At 29.0% G+C, this 9143-nt stretch overlaps 1 protein-coding gene across 4 annotated transcripts in view; it reads right to left on the minus strand.

Moving 5' to 3' along the window:
• The window catches only part of LOC117174558 (caveolin-3-like), a 506197-nt gene that overhangs the window by 17498 nt on the left and 479556 nt on the right, over positions 1–9143 (minus strand). The window contains exon 1 of one of the 4 annotated variants that reach the window (XM_033363766.1): positions 5172–5439. The exons of the other annotated variants lie outside the window; for them this stretch is intronic. The gene's annotated coding sequence lies outside the window, so the exon portion shown is untranslated. Of the gene's footprint in view, positions 1–5171; positions 5440–9143 lie in introns of those variants that run through there. 4 annotated transcript variants of the gene reach the window in all.

Genomic DNA, 9143 nt, shown 5'->3' on the forward strand with positions numbered 1-9143 from the left:
CTTCATTTTTTAAATTCTTTAATTTTTTCCTGACTAATTTTTTTCCTGGACATTTAACCTAACATTTTTTACTTAGAAGCTTTTATAAACCTAATAAACTAATTTCAAATTAAAATTCAAAATTTTAATATTTATTCTGCTTGGCAGTTATTTAAAGTTATAGCAATTCCCTGACCTTTGCGAGATTTGTTCTAAATCCCTGACGTTTCTCTGAACAGTAAAATTCCCTGATTTTTTTACAATTGTTGCTAGCTGGGCTGATTGAGCTCTTGCGTAATTGAAGTATGATCCCCCAAGAGAGTGAAAATTTTAAACTAAGAGATGAAGGAATGTAGTTGTTATAGATACAAAAAAATGTAATCTTTTGAAAATATACCCAGAATCAACAAAAAATTTTTAAAATGTGGTAAAAACTTTTATTTTCACGATTTACTTGATTTTTAAATCAGCTTTTCAAACTGACCTCTTATATGATTTTATATTTCTCAGTTTAATATAAGTTATATCTAAAAATCTTAAATATTTTTAAAATAGTGTTAATATTATTAAGCAGTTTATCTCTTCAAATGCGTATGTTGGAAAACGTCTGTTACAGCCAATTTTGCGCACTGTTTATTCATAATTTTCAAACAAACTTGTCTAAGATTTTGAAACTACTAAATTTTGCTTTGATATAAGTACTTTGCTGAGATAATTTTAAAAAATGTATTATTCGAAAGAAATGTGAAAATTGTCTGGGACTTAATGTGGTCACCTTTTTGAGAATTGCCCCTAAAATTTCCATTCCTTTTCTATCCCGTTTTATCATTTAATAAATAATTAAATACTTTCAAATTTTCAAAATAAAAAACCATTAACTATTTATGTTCAGAAAATGATTCAAAAAGTGAGTAAGAGGTATCAATGAAATTTCAATAGGCCAAAAGGTTGGAAAATAATTATGGTACTTTTTAAAAAGTTTATGAAAAATAAGTTTTTATACTCTGATGAACTTAACATATAATTTTTTTAAACTGAAACCTAATTTTCGAAATTTCAAAAGTTGGAAAAGGATGTAAGCCGCTAAACGCACAAAAAGATTCTGAAAAACTTATAGGATTTTCAGATAAAACAGGAACAGCAAAACTTTTTTGTCAGGATTTCAGAATTTTGCAGATTTTTGAAACAACTGCCAAACTTTCCATTTTTAACGTATTTTCATAGAAAAATTATTCTATATCCTTGAAATGTTATCCTGCTCAAAACCTTTATCTTAGACTTAGTTAGATGCCTCATATTTCGTACACCTGACATACAGGATGTTTGGGGGTTGTTTTAACATCCCTTGAAGATTCAGACAAGGACACTAAAATTTCGAAAAATCAAGCACCCAGGAGATGTTTGGAATAAATTTTCGAGCTCAAAAGTCACTTAAAAGTAAGCGTAACAAGCGTTCTCTACCAGGAAAATTGTTGCCATTTATTTTTAGAGTTGTTTTAACATACCATAAATATTCAAGAAAGGAAATCGACATTTCCTAACAACCAAAATAACGGGAGATTTTTCTATTTATAGTTTGAGATCGAAAATCAATTGAATATTTCAGGGTTATTAAAACTAACCTTGAAATTAATCTATCGATATTTTCTGCTAGGGTGTTTTCCATATTTATTGTAAAGTGGTATCCGACCTCAATGTATAATCACCACATCTTTTGTTCTAAAATGCCGATTTCCTTTATTAAATATTTAAGGGGTGGTAAAACAACCATTGAAATAAATTTAAACATTTGCCTAATACAAGATGCCTTCTGCACTTATTTTTAAGTAATTTTTCACCGCAGTAGCTTTATAAAAAATACCTAGCGTGTTTAGTTTTTTTTTTAATATTTATTTTCTTACTGAAATCCTGAAGGCATTTTCAAACAATTGTTAAAATAAATATCAACACTTTTTCCAGGGTAGAGAAAGCTTTCTGCACTTATTTTCTATTTTCAGGAAATGTCAATTCCCTTGCTTCAAAGTTTAGGGGATGTTCAAATAAATCCTTAACAAAACTTTTGTTTCAGAGGATCTTAACTTAAAAATATTTCGAAAAGATTTTGTAACACGTGACACTACTCTCAAGAAAAAAAAATATATGCAGGTACAGCAAACACAATTATAATCGACAACGAAAATTTCAGTTTTCGATAAAAAAAAGTTCACTTTCAGCTAAGAAAGATAAATTAAAAAAAAAAATGACTTTTTGCCATTCAAGATAAATTTGCAATCTAAATGTACGAAATTTGAACAAAACAGTTAAATTTTTCACTAGAAAAGATAACCTAGACGAAATAGTTTAAGTTAAATAAATAATTTAAGTTTTCACAAAATATTAGAATTTTTACTAAAAGGCCGAATTTTCAACATACAAAGATTAATTATTAAACAAGAATATTTATGTTCAACCAAAAACGAATTTTCAATAAAATACATGAATTTTCAACCAAATACTTGAATTTCCAACTAAAAAAAGGGTTTACAACCTGAAATAAAATTAGGACATTTTTAATTACAAAAACTAATTTTCAGTTGAAAAGAAACGAATTATCAACCGGTGGAATTAAAGGAAAATAGTGAAATTTTTAGGGATTGAATTATTGAATTTTTATTTCAAGAAAATAATTGAAAAGAAAATAATTTTCCACCAGTTAAATTCAACAGAAGAAGATAAATTTTTAATAAAGTATTTGAATCTTTAACCTAAATAATAAATAATTTTCAGAAAAAATGCATTATCTACCCAAATAGACAAATTTTTAACAAAATACATGAATTTTTAATCAAATAGTGGAATTTTTAATTTATAGAAGAAATAAAAATAAATGGAATAGCTACTCTTTCAGATGCAAAATTTATTTTACATCGAAAAAACTAATTATTAACAAAAAATTTAATTTCTAATCCAATATTTTTTTTACTGCCAAATTGTTACATCTTCAAGCCAAAAAGCGAATTTTCAACCGGACAATATATTATTTATCAATAAAAAAGTTAATTGACGACTAAGTAGTAGAATTTTCAACTGAAATTATAAATCTTCAACTGAAGAATAATGCATTTTTTAGAATATTTCAACTTGAAAGAAGCAATTGATTTTTCAACCAAAAATATGAATTTTGATTTCAAAATTTAATTTTCGGGCAAATAGTTTAACTCTCTACTAAATTATTAAATTTACAATCAAAATGACGATTTTTCTACAAAACAATTGTATTTTCCACCCGCATATACGAATTTTCAACATAAATGTTAATTTCTAACGAAATTGTTCAATTATAAACTGCAATGACGAATCTTCAACAAAAAAGTTCATTTCTTACAGAGTAGTTCAACTTTAAGCCATGTAGGTGATTTTTCAACCTAAAAAATGAATTCGGAACAAAAAATTTAATAGTTAATACTTCAACAGAAAAATCTTCTAGGTTTTAAATAAAATACAGTTGAATTCAAAGAAAAAAGATGCATTCTTAAAAAAATAGTTGATCCTTGTCCAAAATAGATTAATTTTCAAATAAGCAGTTGTATTTTCCACCATAAAGAATGAATTTTAAACCAAGAAAATTTATTCTTTACCAAAAGGGTCGAATTTTCAACAAAGTACATTAATTTTCAACCAGAAAAGATCAATTTCTTAACAAAAAAGGGAACAGTTACGCTTTCAGTGAAAAATTTAATTCTAAAAAAGTTGTTAGCAAAATAGTTAAATTTTCAATCAAAGAGATAAATATTTTACTAAACTGATAAATCTGTAAAAAAATATAATTTTCAAGAAAAATGTTTAAAATTCCACCAAAGAGTTTAATTACCAAACAAAATTTGATTTTTTTATCAAAAAAGATTAATTTTTCACAAAAAAGATGAATTATTAAAATAATTCATGAATTTTAAACCAAATTCTTACTTTTTCAACTGAAACATATGAGTTTTCAACTAAAAATGAAAAGACCTGTTAACAAAATTGTTAAGTTTTAATTGAAAGGGATGAATCTTCAGTTGAAAACTTAATTTTCCAACAAATTAGTTCAACTTCGAACCTAGTAATTGAATTTTTTAACAAAAAAAGGTTACTTTTTCAGAAAATGGTTGAATTGTTAACCAAAACAGCTTCATTTCCAATCAAGCAGTTGCATTTTTAATAAAAACAGAATAATTTTCAACAAAGAAGGTTAAATTTTCAGTGAAAAAATTAATTCTAAAAAAAATAGTTAAATTTCCAACCAAAGAAATGAATTTTCAACTAAAATGATAAGTCTGCGAAAAAAATAATTTTCAAGAAAAGAGTTCCAATGCCAAACAAATAGTTGAATTTCCAAACAAAAAGTCGATTTTTAAACAAGAAGGTCAATTTTCTTCAAAAAGATACATTATTAACAAAATCCATGAAGTTTAAAGGAAGTACTCATATTTACAAATAAAAAATATAAATTTTCAATAAAAATGGAATAGTTAAATTTTCAGTTAAGATCATTAATTTTCTACATAAAATACAATGAATTTTTAACAAAATTATAAAATTATTAACCAAAGAGATCAATCATTAAAAGAAAATGATTTTTTAACAAGGTAGTTCCACTTTCAGTTAAGTATTTGAATTTTTGACAAAATAAAAATGATTTTTCAACAAAATAGTTTTATTTTTAACAAAATATTTACATTTTTCCCCAAAAAACTAAATAAATGAACCACAAAAATATAATGTTAGACTTTGCAATCAACAAAAATAAACTTCAAGAATAGTTTGATTTTCTGATTGGATTCCAATAACACAGTTTAAATTTAAGCGAAAATATCATGGGGAAATAGTATATGGATGGCCTTTAATCTGTTAAAATAATCTGCCATCTAAATTAATGTTTAAATTATATCAATGATCTCCAATAAAAAAAATGTCTACAAAATTTACTAAGAAGTATTTATTTTTTTTATTATTCACCGTTTGATTGACGTTTGTACAAAATAAAATTTATTTTTCTTATTTAAAAATAAGAGGGGATCAGCTTAAGTTTCACATTATATGGGGGGGGGGGGGGGGGGGGGGGTCGCAAGTTTAACTTTAACTTCAGCCAACTCATTTTTCTCCATGATAAATTTAATTTTAAAAGTAAAAAGTTATTTATTTTTAGATAATTAGGGCATAAATCTACTCACCAGATTGAACGTGGATTGAATTTCGTGACTTAATTTTGAAAGCTTCAACGTATTCCGTTTTTATAAGTCAATGTATTACGTTTTAAAAACGACAATTGCAGCATTTGAATTTTGAAAAGTTGTAGGGCAAAATGCACTTGAGTTTCCTCTTTTAAACTCAGGATGTTAGATTGTAATTTTTTTTTTAATTTACATTTTTAAATATAAAGTAACTAATATATTTAGAGAGAAAAATACGAAATATTGCTTGAAGAGAAGGCCTCTAGTCACAGCAGTAACCGGAACGAAAGTATGGGATTTTCTTATTCTCTGAGGGCGAGTATAGTATATTCTATAGGAAAATTACTACACAAAGTGGACATCGGTCATCGCGTCTGCGCATTTGGGTTAAAGGCACCCCTTCAAATAGGTACAATCACCCCTTCTAATAATAATCTATTCACGCGATATATGTAATTGCGTATTTTTAAAAATATACAGGGGGTGACCATGATTACATCTGATACATGGGCCTAGGCCTAGATACGAGGACTATAGGAATTTTCATAATTTTATCATTTGACATAATATTAAGAGCAAGATAAAGCAATTTTAACAAGCGAAATTCTTTTTTTAATTTTTTGGTTTTATTATTTGAAAATTTCAACGTGCGGAAATCTGCAAGTGGTCGTTCGATTCTAATTACACCTAATGAAATTGTAGTGCTATAAGAGACATTTGAGGCCTAAAGGATTTTTTTAATTTACAAAATGTTGGGAGTCACGCCAAATTGGACTTTTGGGTTGAATTTGTTTGAATTATCGATATTTCGTTAACCAATAATTTTATTTTGTTGAATTTTTAAGGTATTATAGATGAAAAAATATATTTTTAAACCACAGAATTTTAAATACAACATTTTGAAATTTTTCCCGAAAGAAGTCCAAACGATTTTATAATTCAATTTTTCGTGAATAGTCTCCTTTTAATTTTTGTTAAATTATATATAAAGGTTCCTTATAAAATTACATTTAATTACAAAAAAATGCATGGAGATTCTAATGTTAAAGCATATTTTGGCATTTAGATTACTTATTTTTATAAAAAAAGTGATACTTGATCCCCAAAATATACTCATATTATATTTTGAATAAAGGAACCATGATTTAAGGTAATTTAGGGTAACTTACCATAAATTGCCAAAAATTAAATTTGAAAAATGTCTATAAATTTGCTGAAATTTATGGAAATTTCCGACCGTTTATGGTTATTTTACAGGTAAATATGGTAACGTACCTTAAATTATCCAAAATTCAATTTAAGAAGGTATATAAATTGGCGAAAATGAATGAGCAATTTCAATCATTTATGGTAATTTTAGAGGTAAATATGCTAAGTTACCATAAATTATCCGAAATTCAATTTTAAATATTTTTATAAATTTCCAGAAATTTATAAATTTGTTCGGTAATTTATGGTAATATGGCGGGTAATTTATGGTAACTTAAGATAAATTACCCAAAAGTAAATTCAAAAATGTCTATAAATTTGTGGAAATTTTCGGTCATTTATGCTAGTTTTACAGGTAAATATGGTAACTTACCATGAATTATCCAAAATTTAATTTGAAACATTTTTATAAATTTCGGAAAATTTATGAATTTTTTGGTAATTTATTGTAATATTGCAGGTAATTTATGGTAACTTAAGATAAATTATCCCAAATTTAATTGAAAAAATTCCGGAAATTTGTGATAATTGACGGTAATTTTACACCATTAAGCCATTTCCCTTTCGGGGTAGGCGTGACTCACTCGGTAGGGGAAAGGAGTAGTGTGTGGAAGGGATAGAGATTTTTCAGATTGATCCAGAATTCTCGTGCTATTTAAGTAAATAACACGTTCGTTCCGCAACACTGCTCCGACCCAGGTTGCTAATCAATCTCTCTAGCAATCACCCCAAGCGAAGAATCTCACGAAATCGTTATATAAGGTTCCCCACTTGGGTCCATTAGTGGCCAAGGTCTTTGTTTCAGGCGTCCTTCACTCTACTGACACTCTTTTTATTAACTATTTGCCGGCATACTTTCCTGTCCTGGCATACTTCTCTAGCTTCTTTTATGTCCATGCATTTTTTCATGCAGGCTCTCGTGTTTCTGTGACTTCTCATGTCTCTTTTAACTAGGGTCTCATTCACACATTCTAACCATTCTTTCCGCGGTCTACCTCTGGCACGCTGCCCAGACCTTAATCTTAACCGATTTCTTTCCCATGTGTCTACTAGCGTCTCTTCTGCACTACATTCTTTTAGAATTATCTCGTTACTTACTTTGTCCATCAGGGTTATCCCGCATATTATGCGCATGAATCTCATGTCAATTGCGTTAATTTTACTCTTATCTTTTTCTTGATAAGTCCATGTCTAGCTACCGTATACTACAGTCAGTACAAATATAGAATTATGTATTGAACATTTTAGCTTTATTTGATACATTTTTACTTCTGATAAGGGGACCTGCTCTACCAATAACCATCTTACCTTCGTTTATGCGTCTACCTAATTCCGCATCTATCTTCGCGTCCCTAGTAAATAAGCTACCAAGGTATACGAACTTATCAACTTGTTCAATTCTCTCATCATTTAATAAAATATTGCATAGTGTTTTCTCACTCTTTCCTTCGAACACCATAGTTTTTGTTCTATTTGCGTTAATTTTGGGGCCGATGCTCTTCATGCTTGCATCTAGTTTGTTCAACATTCTTTGTAAGTCTTCGATAGACTCTGCCGTAACAACCTTATCATGTGCGAACGCTAACCCACGTACCCTTGCTGTTTCGAGATTCACACCCTTTTCGTAGAAGAGAGCCATTCTTAAACACTTGTCCATAAATAATATAAATAACCATGAAGACATAACGCATCCTTGTCTAACTCCTTCAATAATATCGAAACAGTCACTCAGTTTCCCATTCACTCTTACACTCGCTTTGCTACCTGTATATATTGTTTTTATAGCTTGTAGGATCCATCCATTGACTCCATACTCTTTCAGGACTTCCCAAAGTTTACTTCTATCTACCTTGTCAAAAGCTTTTTTCTAGGTCAATATCAGTGACACAGACTTTTTCAATTGAGTTTTCCATCGCATCGTGTTCAACATCGCAGATGTGGTGTCCTATAGCTTCATCTCCGAATTGTCTTCTAAAATAGTCTCTGAAAGCCTCTAGTATTCCGTGTGCATCATATACCATTTCCCGCTTACTATTTCTCATGTTGATAAATTCTGTACTTTTTTTTCCTTTCATTTTTTTATAAAGTAGTTTCCTGCTTCCTTCAAAGTCGTTTTCTATTTTCATCTCTTCTTCTGCTCTTATTGTATCTTTAGTTTCTTTAACTAATCATTGAGTATCCTGTTTTCGCGTCTATAATCATTTCTACGTCTATTTCTTTCCTCATTGCTAAGACCTGCAATGTTCAAAGTTCTCTTGTACGCTTCTCTCTTTGCTTTTTGGGCAGCCTGTATTTCTTCATTCCACCACGCATCACCACACATTCTTCCTACAACTGCGGTACCACACACTTCGATCGTAGATCTAACAAGGATATCCCGTAACATTGTCCAGGCGCCCTCTGTATCTTTGTTTTTTATACGGTCCTCCCATGTTGCCCTATCTATGCTTTCGATTATCTTATTTTGAAAATCTATTCGCACATCCAGTTTCTGTAGGTTCTCAATTTTGATTCGCGTTTGTTTTGCTTTCTTGGTTTTCTTTTTTCTCCATCCCTGACCTAAGTTAATTTTTGAGATCACAAGGTAATGATCAGTATTGCATTCAGGACACCTCATGACTCTTGTATCTTTGACTAACTCTCTTAGTCTTTCATCCGCAGCAACAAAGTCAATTATACTGCGGCTATTTCCTTTAGACCAGGTGTACATGTGGATCATTTTATGCCTAAACCAATTATTTGTAATAAACAGACCCCTTTCTA

Source organism: Belonocnema kinseyi, chromosome 6 (assembly GCF_010883055.1).
Source record: "Belonocnema kinseyi isolate 2016_QV_RU_SX_M_011 chromosome 6, B_treatae_v1, whole genome shotgun sequence".
NCBI classification, from domain to species: Eukaryota; Metazoa; Arthropoda; class Insecta; order Hymenoptera; family Cynipidae; genus Belonocnema; species Belonocnema kinseyi.